Source organism: Octopus bimaculoides, chromosome 9 (assembly GCF_001194135.2).
Source record: "Octopus bimaculoides isolate UCB-OBI-ISO-001 chromosome 9, ASM119413v2, whole genome shotgun sequence".
NCBI lineage: Eukaryota > Metazoa > Mollusca > Cephalopoda > Octopoda > Octopodidae > Octopus > Octopus bimaculoides.
Genome location: NC_068989.1, coordinates 17,871,539 through 17,884,214, shown reverse-complemented (window position 1 = coordinate 17,884,214; position 12,676 = coordinate 17,871,539).

Genomic DNA, 12,676 nt, shown 5'->3' with positions numbered 1-12,676 from the left:
ATATATATATATATATATATATATATATATATTCATATATATAATCATGCATATGTATATATGTATATGCATACACACATACATACGTACATACATATTTACATATATACAAACATATGTACACACACACGCACATATACATGCATAAGCAGACACACACATATACGCAAGCGCATGCGTGCGTGTGTCATTGGACTCTTTTTTTAATTACCTTATGCTGGTTAAAGGAAAATAAAGAAAGCAAATTTTAAAAAAATCATGAAGTGAAATATAGGAAAAGACGTAATATGATACTTTGAAAAAATGAACTTGAAATTTTTATGGTCCATTTTGTGTATGGATGTCAAGTATCATAGACATAACATCCGCTTTATTAATAAATATTTATTTATAATTATTGATATTTAGTTTTTTTTAATTAACTTACATTAAATACCCGATTCTGTTTCAGCGACATGAATTATCGGGAAAAAATTGATAGATTTTTTTATGTATATGCAATCGATGATCTGTATGGTTTTGAATGAGTTCATTAAGTAGTTGGAGACTAGATAGAATGATTGGTTACAGATTTCTAGATTTTTTAGTATTCTGGCTCAATAACGGCCAGTTACAAATTATGTTTTGTCTTAAGCCACTCTATTTATGAGCCTTCCTGTTAAACTACAAATATTTAATAACTTCCAGTTATTAAATATTATGAGTGTATTGGATTGTGATATTATGGATCTCTTTAGACTAATTTTCTCAAAGAAGTTGGCGTTCACTCTCATGTGGGTATGGCGCTCAGTGCCACCTTAACATCATTATCAGTTGCAGGGTAAATCAAAGTACTAGGCTTATAATATTTATTTATTGACAAACCTTAGCGTACATAGATTAGAATTGAGCTCCTAAATCTTTGAGACTGCCAGCGCAACCGCCCAAATGTGCCCTTCTCTTAAGACGGCGTTGATGGCGCCATTTAGGTAAGAGGGAAAAGAATAATTGATTTCTCAAAATTTTAGACAGATTGGAACACAGAAACTAATTTCTAATGTTTTGTACCAATCAAAGATAAACAATGCAAATCACCGCATATGTAACATAATGTGGATATTATTTTCTGCCATTTTAGCAATAAATATATAAATCATTTAGTCGCCAACATATATATTTGCATATCTATGGTCACCTTGTTTAAGATGCTTTTAACCCATTGTATTCCTCAGATATCTTGCTATTCGTCTGATGTCGCTGAAGGAAAGCTCTGTAGGACAATATGTAGTCGGAATGGTTGTTAGGATACCGACGATTTTGTTTAACACTGGCAATACGTCATAAAGATTGTTCTTGTAAAACAGTTTCATGAAACTAATGGAAGAGTAAAATTTGTATAAATCCTTCTATTAATTTAGGAGATCCAAATCAATACCAAAATATGATGCAACAACTTAAGTGTTCCTTTGAGGCATCTGTTGCATCAGAATTCATACATTAAAAAATCGCAGTTACATTTCCCCACAAATTGTCTCATTGAAATAATAGATGCTTTGGCAATCTTTGACAATGGGATCCAGTGGCACTTCCATTGCTAATTCATCATGATTTATCAACCAGAACTAGAAATCGGTGAGATACCTTTTTCTTAGTGTAACTCTTTCCACCTTAACTGAAACATGGGTGCCTCAGATAATTGCTTTCATTGTTTAATCTAAACTGTTCCATACATTTTCAAACGCTGTGAAAATTTCCATGATTTCTGGAGTAAGAATTTTCGTGATTGTTGTAGCGATCCTTGCACTTTGTTGATAGTAGCTAAAGACTTTCTCTTGGGGTATTTCCTGAAGATGTTTATCTTTGGCAGTATTATTTTTGGCATTAAACCAGTTTGACAGCACAAGCAGTCTAATTAAGAAGTCGAAATCGCATTTTGCATTAATATTGCATTACTATGTGGACATATTTTGGGGTATTGATTATTTGTCAATTATTTACTTAACTTTGGCTTTTACGTCTACGTGTGTACAAGACTACTTTGTTACATCACAACTCGTGATACTTTTAAAGAGTGCATGCCATTTGGCATTGCTTCCAGAAAGTTGTGCTTTTAAAGCTTTTATCATGAGTACTTTCTCAACTGTTATCGTGTTGTTAAATATTTGTCACTGAATCAAAATTTAGATGTACAGGGCAATGAACATATATGACAGCGGAAAATACCTTTATTCTCGTTGCCTACTTTCTACGAACACTACTCAAATTTGCTACGCCATCAAGTTTTCTCCCAACGATTTTGTCAAACTCTATCTCCAGCTTCCAGAGAACATTTTTGACAAAGTTATAAGACACCATTTCTTCAGTAGAAATCATTGCGCAAAATCTGTAATGTTTTCTTCAGTAATACTTCTAAGGCAGAATGCATTACCTTCAGTTGATGCCGAAATTTTCCTCAACGATATTGAAATATCATAAATACATTTTTATAATCAAGTGTAATGACGAATAAAATATCATCAGCCCCGTTGTCAAGAATTTCGATCTGGACCTTATATGAGATCTTATGTATATGTGCATCTAACTGACTTTTCATTTTTTCTTCTAGTCAAAATATTCCTCTAACCAAAGTTATAGAATGTGACTACGTTTAGTAGTAATATTTTAAAAGTTTCCCTCTCTGTATCTTCGTTGAGCTGTTTTGTTGGGCAATGAGCAATAGAGTTGTGATAATAATTTTCAAAAAAATTTGGTTTCAATTCACTTGAGTGAGATATTTAGCTGACATAGACATTTTATGCTTTACATTCATTCGAATAACTATCCACTTGATCATGGTTAATCGATGACAGACATTTTTTCCATACTTTGTGAACTAGATTGTTTCGATTATGTAAGTAAAAGCAGAATCACGTTATGTGGGCGACGTGAAGCATGACATTTGTCATTGCCATAAACAAGCCAAGGATAATTTTCAAATACTTCAGTCCTGAAATTTCTCAAACTCCACTCCTTATCAAATTTCTTTGACTTATATTGTCAACATTAGCTGATTTTGGTTCATTTCCAGTGATATTAATCTGTGGTCACAACGGATTAATATCCCAGTCTGTGATATTAATCTGTGGAAACTTATGGGCCATATTCATATCATTGTTATTTTTGCCACTAAATATTTTCCGATTCAGAGGAACCATGCTCTATAAAAATTTGAGACATGTTTGCATTATCCTGATCATTATTGGTTGCAAAGTGGTTCTTGGGGATATTTAGGGATATGTCAGTGTTTTTCATTATCCTTATCTTTTTAACCGAAACATATGGTACTGAATAAGTTTTTCAGAAAAAAAAAATGCATTCAGTAACTTTTTGTAATACTGATGTAAAAGTACAGCCTTACTTGAATGAACAGTTCTAGCGCGGCTTTCATGGCAACGAGTATCTATTTGCTTGTTGTATTCTGCACATTTGATGCATGACGATAAAACCATTTGCGTGCTTTGTTTTTCTCTATGAGATTTAACGTACACAGTTTGCACCTAGTGACTGACAAGAACAATAAGGTACCGGGAAGGGAGTTCATATTGTGTTGATCAGTTTTACTACAAATAGATTCTTGCATGAGCTTGTTCGGTTTTCCTCCTCCGTAGGTCGTACAATCATTGGCATGTTGTAGTTTAATAACAGGCAGATGGGAAATTTCCAGGATAATCTGCAATGTGCGAAAGCGAAGCTAGAGTATAAAGAAGGATTTACATACAAACAAAAAGTTGGGGACGAATTCAAGTTGGCTGTTTGACAGAAAAATTGGTTGATTATATACATCGGCAACTAAATTCACTTTATTAAAGATTTTGAATCTTTTAACCCTATCCGATTTTTCTCTTTTTAATTGCCCTAACTGATTTGATAGATTTTTTTCACCACTATTTTACATGTCTATATTGTTTCAAAAATAAAATGTCACTTTCTCATTTTCCTGATTTATTCAGATATGGTTAAATAATATCATTAACATGTGATACGACTCTGATCTCTTCAAACTATCACGTTCGTGGTAGCAGGCGTGTTTGATATACTGTCAACGATTACAATTTTAGTATGCCCACCCTGAAGACACAGGTCCTGAGCAGCAATTATAAAACCTTCTGTTTTTCAATAGCAATTAGCAAACCTTCTGTTTATCTCGCTTAGACCTTCTGTTTTTCTCTCTCGTTTCAATCAGATCTCTCTTGTTTCTATTTAATCCTCACCGCCACCATCATCATCAAAATCATCACCATTATCATCATCATTATCATCATCATCCTGGTCGTCGTCGTAGATGTTGTCGTCGGATGTGGTGGCGGTGGCGTCGACAACTACAACACTCCAAACACCACTTCAATCTAATTATGATGATCTTCTTCTTCTTCTTCTTCTTCTTCTTCTTCTTCTTCTTCTTCTTCTTCTTCTTCTTCTTCTTCTTCTTCTTCTTCTTCTTCTTCTTCTTCTTCTTCTTCTTCTTCTTCTTCTTCTTCTTCTTCTTCTTCTCATTATTGTAGTGTCAGCAGCACGTCGCTTTAAGCCGCTCGTAATTTTGTTTTATTTCAAACATCTTTAAAGAAGCTATGTTCAAAATTTTCGCCCTATACACATTATGTAAAATCCCGAAGGTTCTAAGAAGGTCGCTATTCCCTTTGTATTTTCGCCCTTCAGGCCGAACTTGTGAAATTTCTTTTTTTTTTTTTTTGATATTTGTTAATTTTTTTCTCTTTTTAACGAGCATGGTGTCATATTATTAGGAGGAAAGTCAGGGGAGTGAGGTTATAAATTGGAAGTAATGTTTTAAATCCACCCCCCATGTTAAACTAAAGTATCCCCCATCACCACTACTGCCACCATCAGTAACAAATGAAACAACAGCAAAGTCAATGAAAACAACAACAGGAATAAAATGAAAACATCAACAATGGGAATGAGAAACAAGAAAATGAAAATTTAAATTGTTGCTTCAATATACCTGAAAATTTTATCTCTGACATCACCACCACCATTAACATTATCACAATAAAAATATCAAAATACTACGATTATAAAATCCAGTGTTTGCGGCTTCGCCATTGCCGTATGGTAAATAGTAAAAAATTTTGTGGCCACCATCAATTTTCAAAAAATGCGATAGACCTCATCACTTGTCTGGCCGAAACATATGAGATGTATACCTGAATGTATCCAGTAAGAAAGCAATAAGAAAACTATCATTCGAAAATGCGTAGAATGAAACAGAGCAAGCAACAAATAGGAAAGTGTCTCAGGTCAATATCAGACACCAAGACATACGTCGTTAGGGAATTCTGCATGACAGATCTCAGAGTTCCGACTGAAGGCGAGGCTAGAATGTGCCCCCATAACAACTCTAGAGAGTGACGAACTGCTCCTCATGTCAGTCTACCTTGGCCGAAGATTAATAAGAATAAATGTGTTCAGTATGGCTCCAGAAATAATATCTGATTGGTGTTAGCTACTCTCTTCGGCGTTGGGACAAAATCAATATTCTGTATGTCCAGTGAGTGGAATCATTTATCCACGTAGATCAAGGAAGTAGTTACCTGGAAGTTATCTTGAACCCAATTAATCTCACAGGGGTCTCACAATTGTTCGTGGTTGTTGAAGGCTTTCTGTCTCTTAGACCGAATAAGAATATAAGAGAATTATTGACCTCTATATCTGACTCCAAGAAAACGAACATTGGTGCATGAAACACAACTTAATTTATGTTGGTTGTACAACAGAACAATTAAACAAAAGGTTTAATGAGCACAGATGTGGATGATCGGAGCGGCGGTAGAGATAAATGTGGGATGACGTGGGCTTGCAAAATAACTCTGTCACTATTCTGCCTCCAAAAAACTTGACTTTTGTGTGCAAAAATTCAACGCTAGTTTTTGAAAAACTAGACGTAAATGTTATGTTGGACTTAAAGCCATAGTTTCTAGCATAACAGTCACAGAAATGCAAGAAGTCCATTAAACTATCCTGTGATCCTTCTCAGACAAACAATACGTCGTCAATGAACCTAAATTGCTGGCCTTGTGCCAAAATTTGAGAACCATTAATATTTATCATTATTGATATATTTCACCCATATAGCATGAAGACTTGTTTTTTGTTTCTATCTTCGAAACACGATCTATCCAAGCATTACCTAAAAACGAAATATAGCAGTACTTACGAAATGAATTATATTTGTCTAAGGAAGGGCTGCACAAGGATGTAGATAATACAAAAGTGAGGGATGGGGTTATATCGGATCTTTATTCTCTTTAGATAGCTTCGAAATAAAGTGATTAATCTTCCTATGATCTTCAGTTCACTTAATTTCTAATTTATTATGTTGAAGCTGTAACTGATGCCGACGATGACTAATACACATTATGCCAATTACTTAAATTCTGGCATTGAATTTAGTTTTTGTTATGAATTTGCGTAATGTTTTCTTTCATTTCTGACATCACCGCTTATCAGTTTTATCTACTTCTCAGTTCTTTAGGTGGTTCTGTCATAATTCTTTCATTTCAATGTCTGGATGTAATTTAGAGCTCTCGCTTCTAATTAATCTGACTCTTTTTACAGTAGCTTTGATATTACTTATTTTTTTCCTATCCTAGCTAAATTCATGTATGATTTAAAGTAGGTTTCCCAGAAGAACAATGTTCTTTGTAAAATAGTTTTAAATCATTCATAGAGAGGAGAAGCGAAGGATATTTTTACCGTTTAGTCATCAAGGAAGGGCAGCGCCTACAGACTTTCATATCCTTAAAGCCTCTGAAGCTGATAGGAGGAAGGGTGGAAGTTAAACTCAAGCTAAAGACCTAACCTGAATGCTTGTAAACGGAGGAACTCCGCTAAAGGTACCCAAAAGCTGAGTGCTAGTGTTAAATCGAAGAAGAGATTAAGTCATCCAAGAACTTTGAATGCAAAGTGCAAGAAGAAATATAGAATAATATTTCACCCTGAATTAGTGATTTATTTTATCGATCTCGAAAAAGAGCCGGAACAAATACTTTATGATGTTAAGACATCTGTTATATGCCCTAACGACTCCGTAAATTCACAGCCTTTATAAACTGTCTAAAGCATTTATAACCATTGGAATTTTATGCAGGAGATTCCTCACTAGAGTAAGAATGAGACAGATAAGCAGAGGGCATAAGAATTCTACATGTGCCAAGCGTTGGTTTTTTAAAATTATTTCTGTGCTTTACTGTGACACGTTTGTCTTCTCTTTTGACATATCATGGTTGATATTCTGTCTCACTATCGGAGCTGCTTTCTTTATATGTAGAGCCTCTAATGGTCATGAAAAGGGTTATTGTAGATATGTTGTGTCCCTAATAGCCATATGGTTGGCTAATAGAGTCATAACTTGTTTTTCGGTAAACATTCAGCAATATCAGCAGCTATGAAATCAACAAATCAACAACAACAGCAACAAAGAAGTTAGCAAAAGCAGCAAGTACTAAAAAAAGTGCCGAAATGATGGAGAGGTTTACCGACATGTCTAACAGCAGAGAAGTGCCCTCTCGTAAGAGCAACACAAATTCCCTCGTCAATATAAATGGTACACCGGCTCATATGCATCAGCCAGAATCCTTCCTTCTCTCCTTCCGTATCTTCCCTCGATTTCCTCCACTTTTCCAATTTCTCGCCCCATGATGAAGAGAAATAAGAGATTGGATCATATCAAAACAAGAGAAAAGTTGAAAAAAAAACAAAAACGGCTAATGTCAGTTGTATTAAAAAATATTAATATCAGGAAACAAAAGCACCAGAAAGGACGTCAACGTAAAAAAGTATATCCACTAGAACAACTATAGGAAATACCAAACAAAAGAAACTACAAAAAAAATCAGCATAAATACCGTAAAGAGGAGTAGGGGCCGAAACCGGACGTGGTTCCTCCTGATGATGTCTTGAGCTAACTGGATCCTAATCCACCAAGGGAAGGTATGTCAGAAGAAAGTAATTCAACAACGCGGGTTGATGAACCGTAAGACGTGTGGCCAGAACCTCCTGGAAAATAACCATAGCGAGGGACATTCCACAGTTGAATTAGAACAGTCACAAACAGTGAAAGAAGACATGCACCCAACACCAGAGCTGAAGACACCTCCGAAAGGAGGGGCCCCGCCACGTCAAAACGGTAGAGGAGTAGGGGCCGAAACCGGACGTGGTTCCTCCTGATGATGTCTTCAGCTAACTGGATCCTATAAAGGAGCTGTTGTGGTAGCAGACCACGAAACATGGTTGAAATTCCTCCAACAATAGTAAGAAAAAAATGACAAGAATAACCACGACACATATTCTCTGTCAGCTCCACCATTCTATTTTCAGTGACGGTGAAATTGCTGGAAGCCTGCGTGGAAATAATCGATTGAGAGGGAAAATTGAAAACCTCACAAACCTGCTCAGGCGGTTCCTTCTATATGAATTTACCGACTGGAGTTTTCGAACTCGCCAATGAAAAACCGCATTGGTTACCCAGGTCGTATAGATTAAGTATTCGTAATGACAACAGATAAGAATATCTTTAGGAGACCACAATTTCGATGGTCGATTACACAGAACACAAGTTCGTTATCTGCGCACTCAATCCCCATAGGATGGATAAGCAGGGATACAGTTACTGAAATTGAATATGCTCAGAAAACATGAAACAACTGATTTAGTGAGCTAGTAAAGCGTTACTTGACTAGGATGAACATTAACGACAGTACATGGTTCTCTTAGAAGAGATCTATTTATGTAGATTTTAGTCGCTGTTTTAGAGGCCTATCTTCCCTTAGGTCATCTATTTAGGGAAGCTGCTCCAATATGTCAAGCGAAGACCAGAGTTGTGCACTTGTTATCGAGAATGTTGTCAGGCAATCATAGATCTCAATATGTTGGGCCAACTGATCGGTGATATGTCAACCGTTTATTCTGCGAAGGATTAGTAACGAGAAAGAGCGACAGCGTTCCAAAAGAATATTTAGATATGTACAAAAATCTATTGAACAGTTTGTTACGGAAGGTTCTCATCCCAGGGTCTGTAAATAACTGCGAGATATCCCTGACTGGCAGTGATACTACAAACACGGAAGTTCCATCAACCAGACTTTTCTGATGTGCACAAAGTAACGAAACCGTTCTGCACACACATTTATAGTGCCCGAGTATTGCTTACTTGAGGATTTATATTAAATAAATATTGATACCTGTAGAGAAGATTCGGTTGTCAGGCGAGTCTGTAAGGAAGATCGCCCCATTACCATCATTTAGTCGAGAAAGAAAGGTAGGCAATACTTCTCTATCAGGTGACTATACCGTAAGAGGTGGTATAGTAAACAACTTGGAATGTTTTGAGTATATGTTTCTATGTATGTGAACAAGCTTCATTGAGTCCTCCATGTCTTACTCGAAGTGAAGGTTAATTGTGGAAACGGATGTGTTGTTCTTTAGCAATGTGATGAAAACTAGACACAAGTGGTGAATCTGCAAATATTTGAATTCTGCCTGAAGACTGTCCGAAGTGCAAAGTATTTGGGGTCATCAGAATAATCTGTTTGTATTGCTATATTTATTTAATATTTTTCACGCATTACGTTCTTGTCCCTTCTCCATTTTATCGTATATATGTATTCTTCAAAATATTTCTTTGCAACCATCTCGTAAGACATATTTTGTATTATTATTATTATTATTATTATTATTATTATTATGATTATTATTATTAGTATTATTATTATTATTAAGGTGGTGAGCTAACAGAATCGTTATTGTATCGGGAAAAATGCTTAGCGGCATTTCGTCCAACTTCGCGCTTTGAGTTCAAATGTTGCGGAGATCGACTTTACCTTTCATCCTTTCGGGATCAATAAAATAAGTACCAGTTAAGTATTGAGGTCGATGTAATCCACTTACTCCTCCCCCCAACTTGGTGGATGGAGTTGTGCTAAAACTCGAAACCATTATCATTATTATGATTTGGATTGAAAGAAGCTTTCGTGTTAGAAAAATGTCTTGCGATATTTGTCTCAGTTCAACTTTGCCTTTCCTCCAAACGGAAGTCCTAAAATAAGCACCAGTCACGGGCTGACACCAATTTAATCGACTAAGCCTCCTCACTAAATTTGTGGCCTTCTGTCTATATTAGAAATGATTATTATTGCATTCGTGTTTTGGGCGTAAATGGTCATATCTTTAGATTTATTCCGAGGAATTGGATTATTACCAAATTCTACTAGATGGATATGTCTTTCTTTTAAACTTTTTTTTTACCAACAAGCGATTTTGGAACATTTCAGTATTCGCTCTGCTTATTTTGGGTGGATAAGTAATGCTTGTCCTTGGACAGTTTTAATTTATATTTAGTAAATATACGCATATTTGGGTTTCAATATGGCTTCTCTTTCAGATGTAGTGATAAGAGGTGATAAGTACAAAGCAGTTACAGCGACATACACTCAAGACTCTCAATGAATTTATTTAAAATCGTTTAAAACAAAAATACAGCTTAAAGAAGAATAAACAGAAATATTACAATTAAACAAGCAGACGTAATTAGAAACACAGATTTTAACAATTTACAAAATACACAACGAATCTCACTTCATTAAATGGATACAGATTTTCAAAATACAGAAAGTATAAACACTGACTTTCACACTACACCACACAAAAATGGCATTGACAAACATTATACAAGCAAAAACAGGAATAACAACTACAAGAAAAGTTTTGCTAGTATTACCAACCAGGAAGAAAAATTGAATATGAGTCGGTGCTTCGAATAAATGAATAAGTAAAACACACATTTAATTAAAACATAATTTATAAAAAAAATAACAACCAAACATGTCAATCTAACCACGCACAAGGGAAAGCCCTCCAACTCGTGTTAGATCAGAAATCTCCACAACTATGATTACTCCTTTTCTGTACTTGAAGTCCACATATGTGAAAGTGCTTGTGTGCAATTTTGGGATCGGTGCAGGTAAGAAAATGTCCGTATCCTTATGTTTAATATTATTGAAAATTAACGTTTACTTAGATGAATATGTCACAAAACATTGTCTGCTTACCTCACGATTTTGTTGAAGGAAGAGTAAAGAGGTGTCATGCTTTTACCTCTCAAAATAGAAGGATTTATATTCCCCAAGGAATTAAAAAAAGTCCTGGCTGATGTATGGAATGATGTAATCCTCATCGACCGGAGCAGAACATACTGAGGCGTATGCTTGGTTTCAAAAGTGAGGACAAAGCAAGAAAACAGGCACCTTCTCATTGGCTAGTATCGAAACACATGAGACAATGTAACACGAAGGTCACATTAAGATATATTGGTTACGGCTTTACTTTTACTCTTGCGGCACGATACGAATAAGTGATGTGCTCGGAGGTAACACGACGACATCATATGCGGCAAGGTAGAATGTGCACAAGCATACACGTTCTGATGACTCCCCAAACCTATAAAACAATACCATACTGTACAGAGTTGTGAATGCAGAGAAAAGTAGCAAGAGACAAAAAGTTTCTTTGTTATACGTGTGGCTTTTAGAAGCATATGAAGGCATTTTGTATGGAGAAACTGAACAGAAAGAAAGGGGAGAAAATGAGAAACAAGACAGCAACAATGGAGAGTCCCAGAAACTGTTGTTTTATTAGCACTTCTGCCTGCTTCATCAGCTGCAACTCCGAAGAAGTCAGCAGGCTGGCAGAATCGTTACCAGGAAGACAAAATGCTTAGCAGCGTTCCTTCCTACTTTACATTATTTTATGTTCATCTGAATAACACCGAGGTCGACGTTGCCTTTCATCCTTTCGATATCAATTAAATAAGTACCAGATGAGCACTGGGATCAATGTAATCGACCTACCTCCCACAAAATTCAGGCCTTATGCCTGTAGTAGAAAGGAATATTATCCCTGTTTAGGGCGGCGAGCTGGCAGAATCGATAGTGCGCCGGAAAAATGCTCAGCAGTGTTTCGTCCGTCCTCATGTTCTGAGCTCAGATTCCTCTGCGGTCGAATTTTCCTTTCATCCTTCCGGGGTCGATAAAATAAGCACCAGTTGAACACCGGGATCGATATAATCGAGTAACCACTTCCTCGAAATTTCTGGCCTCGTGTCAAAATTTGAAACTAATACTATCACTATTTCCTGCTAACTTCTCCAGACGTATTTTTGATACCTCTTTGAGACTGGATTCTAATAAGTTTAAACTTCAAGAAAGAATTTCATTTTGTTATTTTCATACAAACATTCGAGTATTGGAAGTTTTCCCATACAGTATCTAGTCTGCTATTCGAAGAAACTTAATTTTTTTTCTGTCTTGTTTGTATACTTGTACAAAATGTTGCTACATGTATAAATTAAATACATGTTTATACATGTATGAAATAGTACTGTAGAACGCCAACCAAAATAACGAAAAATACAGGTGAACGTGTTTCCACAGATTCTGAACGTCAAAAGAAAAAGATAACTTGGCAGTTGGAAGGGGAAAGAATTTGACATTTCTGTGTAGAATAATTCTGTAAAGGGTGGTTCTAGAAAATACATTTGGCAAAAGCAACAACGACAGCACACACACGCACACACGCACGCACGCACACCCACACACATACACATACACACACACATACACACACGCATACACACACACACACACAT